Raw genomic sequence first — 6,000 nt, forward strand, 5'->3', positions numbered from 1 at the left:
GTGGACGCTCTGGAGCAACGAAGGAACGTAATAATTTAATTTCCCTTAATAATTTTCCTAATAAAAAAGCATTTATTTTTTTGGCAACTCAAAAAATAAATTTATACAAAAAATAATTTACTAATTGGTTAAGTCCAGTATTATTGTAAGAAATGCAAAAAAAAAATCTTTTTAGGGAAATATACCTACTTAAAGTTCCCTGATCCGTCAATATTAGAATTTTTTGTAGGGGTCCTTCTCTTGGGGAGGCCCTGGAGTACAGGACCCGCCTGTCCTACCTCAAATCAGAGCCGGAACATGCAGCATTCTACTGACAGCTAGTAGAGGTTATAGTCTATGGTCACTTCTAATTCCCAGATAAGACTGGAATCCTACCTAAGATCGGCCACAGACGAATTGCTACCTTTGCCTCGCGCTTAGGACTAAATAGGTATAAGTTGTCTCTACATTACACTTTTCGTATCAGAACAAGCTTTACTGCAAAAAATAAATATATAGATGGGATGGTGTCTTTTCAAAAATATTTTTTTTTCCATCGTTGGACCACAACTCTTCTCATTGTGAGAATCCAAGTACTTAGAAGTAGACCAGTACCAGATAAGTACCAGAAGGTAGACTTTATACACCTTAAAAAACTTTTCTTAGAGAGCTTTTTGTCATGTGCCTTGAATGCCTTCCTTCACTCTTAAACCAAGTGATAATTAATTTCTGACGTGTTACTTTCCAAAATTCAACTAATATGTAATAAGAGTGATTAATTAAGACTGTTAGGTACCAAAGAAAATCCAGAGCAAGTGAGAGGCGTAAACTAAGGCCATATAAACGGGGCAAGGCTGCCGATTCATCGTTATAATTCGATAGGAGATGAATGACTCTTATATAACATTGTGAAATATTATGACTGTATTAGGCTCGACGAACTTAAAATAAGTCTTTGTTGCGTTTTGACGACGCATAATATTATCATGGACAATGGACATCTGATATCAACACCACATTTGATAGAGTCCTACCAGAGGTTAGCCACAGATGCGTTGCTACCCCTGAGAACTAAGTTGGAACGCCTCGCAAAAGTATGTCTTCCTCACCTCGCCCATCAAAGCGGAACACTGCAAGGCTGAACACTGCTATCAATAAGCATGGCGGTGGAGTCGAACAACATGGTTTCTTCCATCTTTGCTGTAGTAAGAGTAATGAGTAACAACATTAAAAACATCAACTGTAATAGTACTGAGCAAGTTCGTCTAACTTCGCCATTCAAACCAGAATATAGCACACATAAGTAATTCTTACAATTTTTATCCATTTACAATGAATATATTTTTTAGGGTTTCGTACCCAAAGGGTAAAAACGGAACTCTATTACGAGTACTAATACTTCCCTGTCTGTCCGTCTGTCACAGGGCTACATCTCTGGAACCGTAATGAATAGACACTTGATTTCTTTAGAGAGGATGAGGTCCGTTGGCTGCTATAATAACAAATACCAAAAATAAAATAAAGTTGAATATTAAAGAGGGTCTCCATACAAAAAGCCGGTGTTTTTCGATATTTATCGATCTGACTGTTAAACCGTACTAGGAAGACGGTTGAATTTTTTTACAATGAGTTTACTACTATAACTGCTATTATAATAAGTACAAATAAGGACAATAAAATATATTTTAATATACATAGTTATTTTAATTTTATTACATATGTTGTTAAGGTATCATGCATTATCAGGAAAATAAATAAAAATAAGTAAGAAATAATGAACATTCGTTGGTACAGGAGCCTCCATGTGCCATGTGCTCCATGAGCGACTGGACATTGGCGATTTATTAATAATATGAGTATATCTAATTCTACCACCTTCTATCCATTTTCAATTCATATAGGAAACAAATATAAATCATATCTAGTTCCGTTTTCTCCGCCATGATCGGCGCCTTCAATAGTATTATTCACTGCTCTAACCAAGGCAAACATTTATTTTCTGTGAATGTCGCGATGGCCGCTGTCCAGTTCCTTTTTGTCTATGAATCACTATTTGTCACCTGAGTTCAATGATACGAGTGTATGTAGCGCATTCCATGTTAATTCACAAAAAAGGTAAGTTGGTATTTTTTATAATAGTAATAGAAGTAGCAAACAAAATTGCAATTTGAGCTGATGGTTAGATCGAAATGTAACAATTTTTAGGCGAAAATTGTAGTATTTCGATCTTTGGACGCCAAAACTTTGCGCAGATTGATTATGAACGGGAAATAGGTAGTAGAGAGTACTAGAATCTACTACCTGAGGTTGGTCATAGATAGGTTGCTACCCTTGATAATCATAATTATTTTAGCGACTTGCTGCGTAGTTCGAGATACAGAAATGTGCGTCTTAGCGATTGCAAAAAATAAATGCAAAAATTGAACTGCTAATAAAAACTGAAAATGGGAAGTCCTGTAGCCTGTGATACACCCACAATTTGGAAGAATCCAACGACACCTCATATGTTAAAATCTATCAAGTCGTTTGGCCTGCAGACGTAGGACGTACCAAAAAAATCTGTTTTTTGATTAGAAGTTTGATGTTACTTTCCACAGTCGGCTAAAAAAGACTGAAGCATCCTAATTTTAGTCTATTTGCGTAATATCTGAATTACGCATCTTTTAGTCTGAGATCCAGCTATTACTTTAAGATGACAAATTACGTTAAAGGCCGAATGACCAATACTAATTCTTGTATAAATAAACGGATGTCTATCTTACGAGTAATATATTAACAAAGTATTAGGGATGGCGATCTGAGATCGATTAATCGAAGAATCGATTTTACATCGAATATCATTTATATTTGATTCGATATTAATCGATCTTTATTAATGGATCGATTTAGTGAATCGATCTTTCGGCCTAGAAAATCGAAAGTCGAAGTTGGTTGAATGTCTTGTAGACATTTTTTACTGACGGATACGTATTTCAGTGCTTGTTTGGTCTTGATGATTTTTTTTCGCTATCTTCGCCCTTTTTAGCTGAAAAAGATCGATTCTTTGGGCCTCGATTCAAATCGATTCAAGAATCGATTTTTTAGAAAAGAATCGCCATCCCTACATAATATGTCGTTCTGAATACCAATATGCAGTTATTCATGGCAATCAAGGTTATTTTTACTGACTAATAATAACTATTTAATATTGCAATTACATGCCCCAATTCCTAGAAATATGTAGAATGACAATAAATTATCCGAACATTATTTAATGACTAATTCATATCCAAAGAAAATATTATAGACATACTAGCTTGACCCGGCAAACGTTATGTTGCCATATAAATAAAAAAATGTTAAGGGTGAACAACCCTTATCACTTAGGGGTATGAAAAATAGATAGTAACCGATTCTCAGACCTACTGAATATGCATATAAATTTGGTGAAAATCGGTAAAGCCGTTTTAGAGGAGTACGGTAACTAACATTGTGACACGAGAATTTTATATGTAAGATAATTCCTATTTAGTTTTCATTATTAAGTGCCTACGAGGTACCTATAGAGCAGGGGTGGCCAACTTGATTAGACATAAGATCTACTGTTTACTAGCGAAACCCTGTGCGATCTACCACTTACATACTTTTTGAATTGTTAAATGAAACAGCATAGTGTTTAGTACACAATCATAAAATATTTTTTATTGAACAGTCTTAGGAATTCCTTTTCGTATCACATATGATATGAGATTGTTTCCATATATTTACTTAATACTTTGGAATGGAAGTCTTGATGATGTTTAATAACGTTTGCGCAGTCTGGTCTATTTATTTATATTTTTTTCCTTGCCACGATCGACTGGACTAATGGTCGCGATCGACCGGTTGGCCATCTCTGCTATAGAGACTATTTAATATGTAAATACATGTTAAATAACCGACGATACCTAAAAAGCACCTGTCGCTCTTTGAGATTCATATTCAACGCCCTTCAAGACAGAACAGCAGCCCTAAACTGCTGTTACTGCTGTCACTATATCACGGGGCATACAAGGGTAAAAGTAAAACTCTGAATCCTGCACGATCCACATGTGAATAACAGGTGAACTTTTGAAGGTGGTAGAGCCCTCTATGTCTGCCTAATGACAGCATTGTTAAGCGCGGCTGAGTTCTGGTTTGACGGGTGTAGTAAGGAAGACGTACTTGTCCGAGGAATTCGAGCTTAGTCTTCAGGAGTAGCGACGCTGTGGGCGATCTATCTAGTGGTAGAAATCTAATCTTATCTGGGGTTGATTACAGATGTCCATAGGCGACAGTAGCCACTTACCATCAGGTGGACTGCATGCTTGTCTCCTACTTTTATGCTACTACTGCTTACAAAACACATATTATCATCTCACAGGATGAATCAAGTTATTTCAATGTCAATGTTATACAGCATGCATCGAATTCAAGTTACTCAATCGTTTTACTGGTTTTTTTCCTAAATTTAACCTCAAGGTTAATGTTAACGTTATATTCAACTTCTTATTCTGACGTAACAATCGGAACTCACGTCAGGGTTACAGGAAAAAATCCGGTAGTTATTTTGGACATGGATTTACCCGTTTGATAAAGTTCCGGGTTCATTCCCCGGTCACGTAGACGTCACGTTTTAAGGTGGTAGAATCCCCTGTGGTTCAACTCCGGCGGCACCACCGCCACACCTATTTCTGCCTAATAACAGCAGTGTTAGGCGCTGCTGTGTTCCGGTTTGAAGGGTGTGGTAAGGGAGACAGACTTATCCGAGGCGTTCCAGCTTAGTCCTCAGGGGTAGCAGCGCAGCGGTGGCCGACCTCAGGTAGGAATATCTAATCCTATCTGGGGTTGATTACAGATGTCCATGGGCGGCAGTAGCCACTTACCATCAGGTGGACTGCATGCTCGTCTGCTACTCCTATATTATAAAAAAAAACCTAATTTGTCTATGGTTATATTTTTGGCGTAGGAATGGGTTTTCGTGAAAGCAGCTATAAATTTATGCTTCGATAAATATAACACACGCGAAATAAATTAAATTTACTAAATAAAAACAATTATAAATGTTTAAGGACTTAATTTTCGTATTGATCTTCGCCTAAAGTCCTAAACCTACAGGGAACATAAGAAGAATTTCACCAGGTAGTCGTAATACTAATCTTTCCATATTGTAAATGTAAAGAAAATGCAATACTTTCCAAATGTTTTATTGATCAAACTAGATACCTACAGGAAAAAAATAATCGATTGACAAACATAAGGAAAGAAGGCACTGTTTTGTGATTACATTATTTAAACAAATATAATAAAAGAGACAACAGATTATCTATCCAAACTCATTTTCTATAATGTACCTATAATAAAAAGTTACAGGTAATAGCCGTACACAAAACGATCATATTTATTGATAACGATCTATATTTTGCAATGATCATTAAATTTACAAAATATCCCAGATTGATGGCACAGATGGCCTGGTTTTTTTAATTTCCAATTTCACAATGCGATTCCATTGTCAATTTAATGAAAATTGTCAGTATTTTTTGGAATCTGTGACCGGGCAGTTTGGAATATACCTAGTGTAAAAATATGAAGTAGTGTCTATGTGCTTTTTTTTTAAATGATAGACAAGATTAGATAAATAAATTGTAATAAAATATAAACGGTGTTTGTTACATTATATCTTTATATTAAACAATGAAACATTTCGATATTTTTAAAAAGGGATTAAATTAAAAATATATTATGTTTCAGATTGTTTTAAAAAACGGAATAAACAAAGAATATATTATGTAGAGCTCCTATTTTAGTACAAATTAAATACACAAAATAAATGTATCATAGTTATCAACTAAAACAGGTTTAAATTTAAAATATTCTATCAGGTTTTCTACTAAAACCCAAATTTATGATTACGCATACATGTTTAAATTATATTACCGTGATAAATCGGAAATTTACAAGTCAACTATTTTATTTGATATTTAATACGTCACTCGATAATATTGTGGAATTATTTCTAAA

This window comes from Epargyreus clarus, unplaced genomic scaffold, assembly GCF_041222505.1.
Source record: "Epargyreus clarus isolate Ecla_fem2 unplaced genomic scaffold, WU_Ecla_fem_2.2 ptg000010l, whole genome shotgun sequence".
Classification (NCBI taxonomy): Eukaryota; Metazoa; Arthropoda; class Insecta; order Lepidoptera; family Hesperiidae; genus Epargyreus; species Epargyreus clarus.